Genomic DNA, 13,963 nt, shown 5'->3' on the forward strand with positions numbered 1-13,963 from the left:
GACCACCTTTTGGTGAAGAAACATATTTTCATGGGGCCGGCTGGTGGCACAGCTGGTTGAGCGCATAGGTTACAGTGCACAAGGACCTGGGTTCGAACCCCCGGTCTCCACCTGCAGGAGTAAAGCTTCACGAGTGGTGAAGCAGGGCTGCAGGTGTCTCTCTGTCTCTCTCCTTTTCTACCTTCCCTTTCTCTTTCTATTTCTGGCTGTCTCTATCCAATAAATAAAGATAATACAAAAAAAACCCCACAAAAATTAAGAACACATTTTCAGGGGTTCACCTCTACAGTCTACCTGTACTTGTACATACTAGCAACAAGAATTCAGAAAATCATGTTGGTCAAGTTGATCTCCCTGACTACAGGGACTAATAATTCCATCTTTCTCATACTATCTCTTGACTAATTTATTTATTTATTTATTTGCTGCTGAAGTCTCATGTAAAAACGATTCCAACACTCCACTCCTGCAAACTTTTGCTTCATTTTCTTTCTTCTTTTTTAAAGCTTTTTAAATTTTTTAAAAAATCTTTATTTATTGGATAGAGACAGCCAGAAATCAAGAGGAAATGGGGAGACAGAGAGGGAGAGAGACAGAGAGACACCTGCAGTCATGCTTCACCACTTCTACAGCTTTCCCCTTTCAGGTGGGGACCAGGGACTCGAACCTGGGTCCTTGTACATTGAAACATGTGTGCTTAACCAGGTGTGCCACCACCCAGCCCCCCAGAAATTTGTTTCTCAAGGAACACTTGTGCCTCTCCTGTGAAGGGTGGTTCTGAGGTTCCCTACAATCCTGCAACACAGTGAATAAGACATTTATCTGCAGGGCATGAAAATGTCAGTTCAAAAGACTTTCTGAAGCCCCATGCCTTACAGCCAAGTTATGAACAATACCTAAGTGCCCAGGACAGATGACGAATAAAGATGCTGTGGGAGGGTGGTCTGGGAAGTGGTGCAGTGGATAAGGCATTGGACTCTCAAGCAGGAGGCCCCAAGTTCAATCCCTGGCAATATATGTACCAGAGTGATATCTGGTTCTCCCTAACACACACACACACACACACACACACAAACACACACCTCCTACCTTTCTCATTAATAAATAAATAAAATCTTATAAAAGAATAAGAAAAGCTGTGGCAGATAGCCTCAGTGTGTACCCCTATGCATATACAAGTAACTGATAGAGTCCTTTAAAATGTATTTTGATTGTGAGAGACAGAATGAAGTGTGTGGGAGAGACTTAGCTGAAGCAGGAGGTTGGATGGAGGTTTGAACCTGCGGTCTCTGAGTCCTCAGGCATGGGCTGAATTACTCTCTGGACCTGATGTAATCTTAGAAGTATGTGACTATACTCCTAAAATCACACAATATTGTAAACCAATGTTAATTCAATTTAAAAAGAAGAAGATGATGATGATGAAGAAGAAGAAGAAGAAGGAGGAGAAGAAAAAGAAGGAAGAGATGAAGAGGAGGAGGAGGAGGAAGAGGAGGAGGAAGAGAAGGAAGAGGAGGAGGAAGAAGAAGTAGAAAAAGACAGGAAGGAAGGAAGGAAAAAAGGAAGGAAAAGAGGAAGGGAGGGGAGAAAGAGAGAACCCAGACAAGCATTTCTCACAGTTCCCTGAGCCTGGGAGCCCAGGACCAACGGCCAGCGGCTCTGCGAGTTTCTCTTCTCGTGACTGTTCCTCACAGCAAGGGGACAAGGGGCACAGAGCCCACCTGTGAGGGCCCCGTTCTCAGCACCCGTCTGAGTTTATTCTCAGCACCTCAGTGGACTGAGAGCACACCCTAAGGGTGTGTGGGAGCGACGCCAACAGGTGACGGGTGGGGTGGTGGAGGGACGGAGGGAAGGAGACTGGGCAGGAGGGTCAGACTGGGATGTGCTGAGCCTGTGTGTTAATGTGTGTGTGTCAGTGTGTGTGTATGTGTGTGTGTGTTAATGTGTGTGTATGTGAATGTGTATGTGTTAATGTGTGTGAGTGTGAGTGTGTGTGAGTGTTCATGTGTGTGAGTGTGAGAGTGTGTGTGACTGTGTGTGTGAGTGTTAATGTGTGTGAGTGTTAATGTGTGTGACTGTGTGTGTGTGAGTGTGTGTGTGTATGTGAGTGAGTGTTAATGTGTGTGAGTGTGTGTTAGTGTTAGTGTGTGTTAGTGTATGTATGAGTGTGTGTTAGTGTGTGTTAGTGTGTGTGTGAGTGTGTGTGTGTTAATGTGTGTATATGAATGTGTGTTAATGTGTGTGTGAGTGTGTGTTAATGTGTGTGTGTGAGTGTTAATGTGTGTGAGTGTGTATGTGTTAATGTGTGTGTGTGAGTGTGTGTGAGTGTGTGTGAGTGTGTGTGAGTGTGTGTGAGTGTTAATGTGTGTGAGTGTGAGAGTATGACTGTGTGTGTGTGAGTGTTAATGTGTGTGTGTGAGTGTATGTGAGTGTTAATGTGTGAGTGTGTGTGAGTGTTAATGTGTGTGAGTGTGTGTGTGAGTGTTAATGTGTGAGTGTGAGTGAGTGTTAATGTGTGTGAGTGTGAGTGTTAATGTGTGTGAGTGTGAGTGTTAATGTGTGTGACTGTTAATGTGTGTAACTGTGTGAGTGTGTGTGTGTGTGTGCGTGTGTGTGTGTGTGTGCATGTGTGTGTGTGTGTGTGTGTGTGTGTGTGTGTGTGTTGGGTCTGGAGAGTGGAGAGGAGCCAGGTGGGAAGGGCAGTGTGACCTAAGTGAGCACCTGGAGCAGGCAGGACTGAGAGGGAACAGGAGGCCAGATGGGGCAGGGGTGAGGCTGGGGAGAGCTTTGTGGATAAGAAAACCCACCCTGGTCTCTGCTCTCCCCTTCACTCTTCCTTGGGCATCATGCCCTCTTTTGTCCTGTCTTTCTGGGCGTTTTCCACTAGTCTCTGCTTTCCTTTTTACTCAGCTAGTTGTTTCTTTTCATAGTGGTGAAAGAAAAACGAAGCCGCATAGCATGAATGTTCCCTTCTTGTCCGTTTGTGAGAGTTCAGAGGTTTTGCTCTACTCACCCTGAGGCAGGACCTTCTCCAGTATATTCCATCTTGCAGAAATGAAACTGTCCCCCTAAAGGAACAGTGCCCCCTGCCCAGCCCCGGGCAACCAGCCATCTCCTTTCTGTTTCTAAGAATTAGACTTTTCTGAGTATCTCATGGAAGTAAAGCTTTGTGCTTATCCTGCATTTCTCACTTATTTCCTTGGACGCACGCATGTCTGTGGTAGCTGGAAGCAGAACCTCCCCCCTCTGCTTCAGGCTGAATCTGCCTTCCTATGTGGAAGTGACATGCAGCTTATCCATCCACCCTGGTTGCTGTGTTTGCTTTTTATTTCTAGTTTTCCATTTGCAGTTAATCAAAATATGAATTGTGGGCATGCTTATCTTGGAAAAATTAGTTAAGAGGCATTTGGTCTTGATAATGTTTTCAGAAGGTCTTTCTATAATTCTCTCTGTGATTTTTTTTTTGGTTCTCTCTTTTTATGTTTAAATTGAGAAGACTAAGCTGTTATCTCAAATCAAGGAGCTGATTCCTCACTTGTGAGACTATTTTAAATGGTTTCCCTTTGAGTAAATGACACCTTAAGAGAAAAACCCTCTGCTTTCAAGCTCCTTCTATGAGTCAGTTCATGTTCTTAGCATGCACTGTCTTATATCAACTCGGTTTCATAAGTTTCCAGTAGAAAAAAAACTCTAAGATTGTTTCTTCTAAACTTTATTCTCCATCAAATATTTGAATGCTATTTGTTTTGTATTGGGCACTTCTTCTTCTAGGGTTTTATACATGTTCAGAATTATGTTACTTACTGTGGAAGATCAAGGAAAAAGAATGGTACAAAGACTATTGCTTTTGAGTGCAAAACTTCATTAACTGCGTCCCATGTTTGGTGGTTTTTGTTTTAATTTGTTCTCAAACCACCCTAACTTATACTTGTATTTTACCTGTATAACTATTTCTAAAATGTGGTGATGTTTCCCTGGTTTTCTTTACCCAATTCCTTACACACACACACGCACACGCACACGCACACACACACACACACATACACACACACGTCTAACATGTGTACCATCACACAGAAGTTGAAGCCCTTATATATAACACACAACATGTCCTGTTGTTGTTTTTCCATGAAAGCATGTCAGGAAGAACTAAAGACCAAAACATTAAATCATATTAAAACAGCAGCCCTAATCCTATGCGGGGAACATGATGAGTGAACTCAAGCAGGCTTAAAGGCTACGGCTCCTGTCTGGAACACGGAAGGATTATGAGCAACATGATTATAGTCTCTTAAAGTCCCTCGATGTTAATGAACAGACACAGGAATGAGGAGGAAGCCCATAAAGCCCGGAGTAAAAGATTCTGGACCGTTAGGCGAGCCAGAATCCACAGCTTAGAGTTGCAGCCCCCAGACAGACAGTGTGAGGAGTGGGGCTCCCGTTGCTGTTGGCAGAGGCCAGGCCAGGGGCACTTAGCACAGTGTTGCTCTTGCAGAGTCCACGCAGAAACAGCAGGCGACAAGCCTGTGTCTAGACTGCAGAGTGACCTTGACTGAGGGGGCAGGAGGCTTAGGGGGGCGGTTGGGTGGATGATTTGATGGAAAGACACAGGTGCTTTGATGGGTGGGGGAAGGGAGGGAATGAGGAGCTAACACATTAACTGAAAGAGACTGGAAATCGTACTTCCCTTGCTGCCTTCAAATTCAATAAAACAATTTTGAAAATTTTTTAAATAAACAAGACCTGGGAGTGGGGTGGGGGGCTGGCGGTAGTGCACCCGGTTAAGTGCACACAGTGCAAAGCGCAAGGACCCGTGCAGGGATCTGGGTTCGAGCCCCCGGCTCCCCACCTGCAGCAGGGACGCTTCACAAGCAGTGAAGCAGGTCTTCAGGTGTCTATCTTTCTCTCTCCCTCTCTGTCTTTCCCTTCTTTCTCCATCTCTCTCTGGCCTATCCCATAAAATGGAAAAGGTGGCCACAGGAGCAGTGGATTCATAGTGCAGGCAGCGAGCCCCAGCAATAATCCTGGAGACAAATAAACAAACAAATATAAACTAAATAAATGAGAGAAGAGAGAGACCAGAACACTGCTCCACCATTTTATGAGCTTCAATCTGATCTTCATCCTTTCAGATCTCGGGTGGTCGTGGGGCTCAAACCCGAAGCCCAGGCAGGCAAACTGTGCACTCTAGTGCCTGCCTACCTCACCACTCCTTTGAGTAAGAGTTTGATGGGCGAGTGTCTTCTTGAAGCAGAAACACAGAAAGGCTCCCCTTCCATGAGGCTGGGGGGCTGTGGTCACGTGTGACTGCTTCAACTTCATTGTGTCCCTTGAGGTTAGAGGAAGTCATAAGAAGACTGTTACTTTCATGGGCCAGAGGATGTGTCTCCCCCCCCTATCCCATTCTGTGTTGATTCTGACCCTTAGAAATGTCATCATGGCTAAAGACAGTCTGTAGAGGGGGCTGAGTTGAAATGAGATCATTTGGATGGGCCCTACCCCAGTCAGAAGAGGACAGAGACCTGCAGAGTAAGGTCTGGTGGGGAGATACAAGAGGGGTATGGAGGGGTATGGAGGCCAAGACAGAGAGGCTGAGGACAGAGCCTCAGGTGGGGCCAACCCTGAGGACACCTCCCTACCAGGCCCCCAGACTTCAGAATAGGGATGCTCCCCATTACCTTGGCCTCTGTCTCCTTGTTAGAGCGTCGGTCACAGCATCCCTGGCTGAGGAATGCAGCTGTATTTCTTTTTAAATTATTTTTTGGTATTATCTTTATTTATTGGATAGAGACAGCCAGAATCAAGAGGGAAAGGAGTGATACAGAGGGAAAGAGAGAGAGAGAGACACCTGCAACTCTGCTTCACCACTCGCAAAGCTTTCCTTCTGCAGGTGGGGACCAGGAGCTTGAACCTGGGTCCTTGTGCATTGTAATGTGTACACTCAACCAGGTGCACCACCACCTGGCCCTCTTTTATTCTATTTATTTAATTTTTTTTTCTTTTGCTTCTAGTCACTGGGGATTAGTGCTGGCACCATGAATCCACTGCTCTTGGTGGTCATTTTTAAACTATTATTATTATTGGGTAAAACAGAGAGAAATTGAGAGGGAGGTTTGACAGATAAAGAGAAAGATAGACACCTGCAGACCTGCTTCACTGCTTGTGAAGGGACCCCCCCCTGCAGGTGGGGAGCCTGGGGCTCGAACCTTGATCCTTACACGGATCCCAGTGGACAGATGGAGTTACATGGAGATGAAAAACCCACTGACCCAAAGTCCCAAATGTGGACATTAAAGCAGCTGAGGCCAGCCAGTCAGGATCCCAGCTCCCAGATGGAAACCCTGCTATCTGTCCACCCTCTGCCTTGCTCTCCTGGGATTAACCAGGGCTTCCAAGACACAGGTTAGAACATGTCTCCACAGTGGTGTGTGCATGTGTGTTTGTGTGTGTGTGCATTGCTTGTGCATGTATGCTTGTGTGTGTGAGTGTGTGCATGTGTGTGTGTGTGAGTGTGTGCATGTGTGTGTGTGTGTGTGAGTGTGTGTGTGTGTGTGTGTGTGTGTGCACATTTAACCCAATACCACCCCTTCCTTGACTGCCAAATAGACCAACCTAATCAACGCAATGAGTGCCACTTCAGCATGCTTCACTTCAGACTATGTCCAGAGACTTCAGGTGTGGAATGACAACCCTTCAGCTTCATATTCAGGTGAGACCTTTCCTTTCATAGTATTCTCTAATTCCATCCCAGGAGGTTCACTTCCTAACAAAATCCCAAAACCTAGATATAGACCAGGTCCCCTGAGATAGAGCATATGTTCACATGTATCCATAAACTAGGGCAAAGTATATACCTGAAAGCAAAAGTACACAATAGTCTACAGTGAGTAATCCCCAACACTTCATCAACACTATTCCAGCCTTTAGATCCAAAATTATTCAACAAATATTTTGGCTTTGTATGTTAACTCTCTTTTCAGCCACCAGGTTCAGATGCCAGCATGATGCTGACCAGACTTCCCTGGACAGACGACCCCACCAATATGTCCTGGAGCTCTGCTTCCCCAGAGACCCACCCTACTAGGGAAAGAGAGAGGCAGACTGGGAGTATGGATCAACCTGTCAACGCCCATGTTCAGCAGGGAAGTAATTACAGAAGCCAGACCTTCCACCTTCTGCATCCCACAAAGACCCTGGGTCCATACTCCCAGAGGGTTAAAGAAAAGGAAAGCTATCAGGGGAGGGGATGGGATACGGAGATCTGGTGGTGGGAATTGTGTGGAGTTGTACCCCTCCTATCCTATGGTTTTGTTAATGTCTCCTTTTTTAAATAAATAAATAAATAAAAATTTTAAAAGAAATCATATTTCATAATGTTTTTCTAGATCCTCAAGGCCTACACAAGGAAAACAGCATAGCGTTTCTACAAGACCATTGCCATCCCTGCTGGAGACTCAGACCAGATGACTCCCCAGAGCAGAGAGCCTCTCCTGGTGACAGAGCACTGGGATGGGCGCTGAGGGGCTGGGGCTGCAGCTGCATGGCAAGGCACAGAGACCAAGGGCTCTCCACCTGCCTGGCTGTAGTGGCTGGACTTCCATAGTGAGGAAAGAGACTTCCAGGGCCTGGGAGACAGCTCACACCACTCTGCTGTGTACACAGCTCGGATTCCCACTGCATTATAGAAAGCTCTATTGTAGCGTCTCTCCCTCTCTCTCTCTCTCTCTCTCTCTCTCTCTCTCTCTCTCTCCTTCTCCCTTCCCTCTCCCTCTCCCTCTCCCTCCCTCTCCCTCTCCCTCTCCCTCCCTCTCCCTCTCCCTCCCTCTCCCTCCCTCTCCCTCTCCCTCTCCCTCCCTCTCCCTCCCTCTCCCTCTCCCTCCCTCTCCCTCCCTCTCCCTCCCTCTCCCTTCCTCTCCCTCTCCCTCCCTCTCCCTCTCTCTGTCTCCCTCTCCCTCTCCCTCTCTGTCTCCCTCTCCCTCTCCCTCCCTCTCCCTCCCTCTCCCTCTCTCTGTCTCCCTCTCCCTCTCTCTCTCCCTCCCTCTCCCTCTCCCTCTCTCTGTCTCCCTCCCCTCCCTCTCTCTCCCTCTCCTTCTCTCTCTCCCTCCCCCCCTTTTTCTGTCTCAGTCTATCTAAACAAAAACAAAAAGAAAGAAAAGGTAGAGTAACTTTTCCACACATTTACCCAGAGACACCAAATTGAGCAAATAAACCTTCTGGACCATGAGCAAACTCGGGGCCGGGGGATGTCCTAGGGGCCAGGTGGTGGCACACCCAGCTGAGTGCACATGGTACTAGGCATAAGCATCTGGTTCAAGCCCTTGGGTCCCTACCTGCTTTGCAAGCTGTGAAGCAGGTCTGCAAGTGTCTTTCTTTTCTCCCTCTTTCTCTTTCTCCCTCCCCTACCAATATCTCTCTAATGCCAATAAAATAGAAAAACATGGTTGCCAGGAGCAGTGGATCTGTAGTGTTGGCACTGAACCTTAGTAATAACCCTGGAGGCAAAAAAAAAAAAAAAAGGAAAATTGCCCCTCCTTCCCTTCTGGAAGGGGGGACCCAGGAGCTGGAAGGCTCTGCAGGGGAGAGATGCCCACCCCACACCCAGTTACTGACAGGAAGGAGGCCCATTTGCCAGCCAGTCTGTGTACAACCACCACACTCCTCCCCACGCCCTGCCCTCCAGAGATTCAGGTTGAGAGGTTTTGTTTGCCAGCGTTCATGGCTCAGGGTCCGAGAGGAGGAGCCAGGAACACACCTCTATACTCTTCCCCATTCCTGCTGATTCACTCTTCCTCCCTGGGAGCATTGGTGGAGGTGACCTTGAGAGGCTGAGAGCAGGCACGGTGGCCAGGATGGTGCTGTAAAAATGGGGTCTGTCAGGAGTCAGCAGATCTTGGGGCGGGCAGGACGTCCGCAAGAGGGGGTGCTGGGCCCCAAGATGGGCAATAAGAGAGAAGCTGGAGAGAAGGCTGATGACTGCTCCTTTGCTTATCATGGCAGAGGACTCTCAGGAAGAGGACTGTGTGGCCTGGGAGGTGGCACAGTGGCTAAGGGGCTGGACTCTTAAGCATGAGGTCCCAGGTTCAACCCCTATCATTACACAAGCTCTGCTTCTCTCTCATTAGGAATAAGCATGGAAAGAATATTCATGAGTATTAAGTTACACTTATTAAATATTAATAAGAGCTAAATGAGTATTACATTATTAATAAGTATCAAAAGCTTTTTTTTCTTTATTGAGGGGATAAAATACAGTCATTGGTACATGTGTCACATTTTTCAGTTTTCCACATAACACTCTAACCCCCCAGATAGGTCCTCCTCCTCTGCCATCATGTTCCAGGATCTGAATACCCCCTCCATCCCAGAGTCCTTTGCTTTGGTGCAAGACAATAAACCCAGTCCAAGTTCTGCTGTGTGTTCCCCTTCTGTTCTTATTTCTCAACTTCTGTCCATGAATGAGATCATCCCATCTTCATCCTTCTCTTTCTGGCTAATCTCAGTTCACAGGATTCCTTCAAGTTCTATCCAAGAGGAGGTGAAGAAGGTGACTTCATCATTCTTCACAGCTGAGTAGTATTCCATTGTGTATCTAGGCCACAGCTTACTCAGCCACTCATCTGTTGTTGGACACCTGCATTGCCTCCAGGTTTTGGCTATTACAAATTGTGCTGCTATGAAAATAGTTGCACACAGATCTCTTTGGATGGTGTGTTTAGTTTCTTAGGATCTATCCCCAGGAGAGGGAGGAATTGCAGGGTCATAGGGCAGGTCCACGTCTAGCCTTCTGAGAGTTCTCCAGACTGCTCTCCACAAGGGTTGGACCAATTAACATTCCTACCAGCAGTTCAGGAGGGCTCTTTTGTCCCCACAACCTCTCCAGCATCTGCTGTTTCTATCCTCTCTGATGTATGACATTCTCACAGGAGTGAAGTGGTATCTCATTGTTGTCTTGATTTGCATTTCTCTGACCATCAATGACTTGGAGCATTTTTTCATGTCTGTAGGCCTTTTGGATCTCTTCTGTGGTGAATATTCTGTCCATGTCCTCTCCACATTTTTGGATAGGGTCGTTTGTTTTCTTGTTGTTGAGTTTGGTGAGCTCTTTATATATTTTAGTTATTAGCCTCTTGTCTGATGTGTGGCAATCTTCTTCCATTCCATAAGGGGTCTCTTTGTTTGGGTGAGGGTTCTTTTGCTGTGCAGAAGCTTTTAAATTTGGTGCAGTCCCATTGGTTTGTTTTTGTTTTAGACTTCTTGGTAATTGGATTCATATCATTGAAGATGCCTTTAAGATTTATGTGGAAGCAACAAAACTTTTTTTTAGAAAAAAAAAAAAAAGAAGTAGGCAGGGACGACGGCATGGGACCCCTTTAAACCATTTCCTCTCACAGGAAAAGCTTGGCTTCTTCCAAATGATCTCTGTGGAGTTCTCTCACAGGAGGGCATTCTTTCTGGAAGTTCCCAAACTGGCCCAGCCCCCATTTTCCACACAGATAACTCCTCAGCCAGGGAGCTGGCAGGTCTGCCCTGTTGTGGGAGCCAGCTCTGCCTCAGGTGTTCTTCTGTTGACATGTGCTATGGGAAGCCAACTTAGAGCATCTGAGAACAAAAGGAGAAAAACATTATGAAACGTGATTTCTACCTGGGAGACTCTGGGGAGGAAGGAAACAAGTCCTCTGGGAGGAAGCAGGTCTCAGCCTGATTCTCGGAGCCCCAGCAGGAGCAGGGAGATGCCAGGGGGAGGGGGAGGGGGAGGGGAGGGACATTGGGGCTGGTGTGTGTGTGTGGGGGGGGATCAGGACTTTCTTTTTAAAAAATTGTATGGGGGGGATTGACGGTTTATAGCAAATACAGCTGTTGGTACATGTGTCAAATTTCTCAGTTTTCTGCAAAAAACACTCTCCCCTCAGCCTGGGTCCTTTCCATCATCAGGCACCAGGACCTGAAAGCTCCCATTTAGTTTGGTGCAATCCACCAAACACAGTCCACATTCTGCTTTGTGCTTCGCCTTCTGTTCTTATTTCTCTGCTTCTGTCCCTGAGGAAGGTCAGCCCATATTCATCCTTCTCTTTCTGGCTTAACTCACTTCACATGATTCCTTTAAGCTCCATCCAGAGATGCCTTGCATAGGGTCAAAGTTTTCTCTCTTTCTCCCTTTCTTTCTTTCTTTCTTTCTTTCTTTCTTTCTTTCTCTCTTTCTCTCTTTCTTCCTGCCTTCCATACTGTTCCCACCACCAGAGTTCAGTGTCCCCACTTCCTCTATTGGAAACTGCAGTGGTTCTCCCAAGGTCACAGATATGGGTTGACTATTATTTCTATAATTATCTATAGTTACATATATTTTCCCATTTGTTCTGTGTTCCTGCCTTTTCTTCCTCTCTAAGTTACACCTCCACCTATTACCATTTCTTTTTTCCTCCTCTTTCTCTGGATCCTGATGGAATTGGGGTTCAGAGCCCTCTGGTCATCTTCCCCTAACATTTCTCCCCCTCTGGGAATCTGGACCCAAATTCTTTATGGGGTGCAGAAGGTGGGAGCTTTGGCTTCTGTAATGGTTTCTCTGCTAGACACGGAAGTGGGCAGAGGACTCCACTTCCTCAGCCAGGTCAGGACCTTCTGAGCAAGACCACCTGGCTCTGGAGAAGCAGCACCGTGCTGTGAAGCCCGCTGTGCCCCAGATGTCACACCTGCCCGTGCCTGGGAGGGGCCATGCACCCTCTGCTCAGCCCAAGCACAGTGAGCACAGAGAAGAAGCCAAGTCAAATTCTCCTGACTTGGAGAAGGCTGCCTGAGAGGCTTGGGAAGTAGGGTGGCCTGTGATGGCTTTGGGGGTGCTATTGGGGGGGGGCTACAGGACAAGGCAGGATGGCCCCGGCTGCTTCTCTGGGCAACTCAACCCCACTACCCAACCAGAAGACTTTGGCGGAGTCAAGTCCTGTGCATCCCAAGAAATGGCGAAAGACGTGTCGCAAGCCCACCCCTCAGCATGGCCCCCACAGGAGCTCTTTATCACTCTCTTAAGGAGATGGCACAGCAGCCAGGTTGCCTGGCGTCCCGGCAGGGAACTCTGGCTCCTTCAGGTCCTCCTAACTCGAAGAACAGCATTGCTCCGTTATCTGTCCAGGGGAGTCTGGCCGTACCTGCTATGCAGGATTTCTGAGCAAAATAATTTATGGGATGAAACTGCCGTGACCCTCCAGACACTGGCAGAGACCAGAGAGAGGAAAAGGACAACGTCCGTGAAGCAACCTGAGAGCCCTTGCTCCCCAAACTGGGTACCAGAGGCTTAATCGGCTGCAAGCTCCCTGGGGTACCTTCCTTCAAGGACGATGAGTGCGTGAGCCTTCAGGCTGGCTGCTCAGTTAGCTGTGCAACAGTTTCAGCAGAATCTGAGTGTAGCAGGGCCAGGGCGGGCTGGAGGACCACATTCATCCACTTTTTAAAATCAGAATAAGCTTCATCCTATTGTCAGGGAGCCCACCTAGTGTGTAACACTTCACAGAAGGAACTTGCACATTCACTATAGTTGATTTGAGTCCACTTTATCTAAGTGTGATTAGGAGCTTAGGAAAACGGGTCTTGGGGCCAGGTGGTGGTGCACCTGGTTGAGCACCTTACAGTGCACAAGGCCCCAGATTCAAGGTCCAGTCCCCACCGGCGGGGTGGGGGGGAAGCTTCACAAGTGGTGAAGCAGGGCTACAGGTGTCTCTCTATCTCTGCCTCCACTCTCACATTCTCACTGTCTTATCCAATAATAAACAAATTAAATAAAAATTTCAAAAAAAAATCCTGGTTGGGGGAGATAGTATAATACTTATGCAAAGAGATTCTCATACCTGAGGTTCCAAAGTCCCAGGTTCAGTCCTCTCATTCTGCCATTAACCTGAGCTGAGCAAGGCTCTGGAGAAAAAGGAAAAAAAGGGGGAAAAAATATCCCTGCCGTTGATGAAAGTCCATAAACGGCTTCTCACCCAAGCTGATGTGTGCTGAGGAGGTGGTGCCCTTGTGTTGCACAAGTGGAGCCCAGAGCAGAGATGCCAAAGGCCCACGGCAGACAAAAGGAGTCGCGGGATTCAGATAACTGTGGTCACTCAGATATGGAGTCAGCAGGGTTCATGGAGCAGTGAGTAGGGAACATCCCAGGAATCCAGTGGTTATGTGGCCGAGGAGAGAGACTTCTGCTTCAGTCATCAGGAGACTAAACTTGAGATTCCAACCTGTCTCCAGCCTCAGAAAGCAGCCTCTGTGCCTGAGTCCTCTGCAGAGTGAGGTGATGGGAGCAAAGGACCTTGAGGTTCCCTTACATGTGGAATAGGTGCTGTCAGCACAGGGTTTGCGGGCTCTGAGTGGAGGTGCATGTTTTATTCATGTGTGATATCATTAAGTGAGATCTTATTCTAGACTAGCAAACTGGGGGTCTTTGCAATAGTTTGTTCTAACCCGTATCCAACTAGGCTAGCCAGGACACTTAAATAGTTCAGAAGTAAAAACTGCCTGGTAGAATTAATGGGGGACTTTCAATTGGACCTCACTTTAAAAATTTTATTTTGGTGTATTGCACCAAAATAAGGACTCTAGTGTGCAGGGAGGGCTCAGGTCCTGGAAGATGATGGCGAAGGAGGACCTCGGTGGGGGGGTTAGAGTGTTATTTGGAAAACTGAGAAGTGTTACACATGGAACAACTACTGTATTTTACTGTTGAATGTAATCCCCCAATAAAGAAGAGAAAAAAACCTCAAGAGCCAGGTGGTGGCACACTCGGTTATGCGCACGTAGTATGAAGTGCAAGCATTCGTATAGGACCCAGGTTCGAGCCTTCATTCCCCATGGCAGGGGGAAGCTTCACAGGCAGTGAAGAAGGTCTGCAGGTGTCTCTCTGTTTCTCCCTCTCTATTTTCCCCTCCTCTCTCAATTTCTCTCTGTCAGATCCAATTAAAAATGGAGAGAATGGCCACCAGGAGTG

At 47.5% G+C, this 13,963-nt stretch overlaps 1 long non-coding RNA gene across 3 annotated transcripts in view; it reads left to right on the forward strand.

Moving 5' to 3' along the window:
- Window positions 1–13,963, forward strand: part of LOC132535298 (uncharacterized) — an 84,968-nt gene that overhangs the window by 55,410 nt on the left and 15,595 nt on the right. For 2 of the 3 annotated variants that reach the window (XR_009547086.1, XR_009547088.1), the window contains exon 3: window positions 6,607–6,709. This is a non-coding gene — a long non-coding RNA (uncharacterized LOC132535298). Of the gene's footprint in view, window positions 1–6,606; window positions 6,710–6,980; window positions 7,356–13,963 lie in introns of those variants that run through there. The other variant, XR_009547087.1, reaches the window with a different exon arrangement.

This window comes from Erinaceus europaeus, chromosome 21 (genome assembly GCF_950295315.1).
Source record: "Erinaceus europaeus chromosome 21, mEriEur2.1, whole genome shotgun sequence".
NCBI classification, from domain to species: domain Eukaryota; kingdom Metazoa; phylum Chordata; class Mammalia; order Eulipotyphla; family Erinaceidae; genus Erinaceus; species Erinaceus europaeus.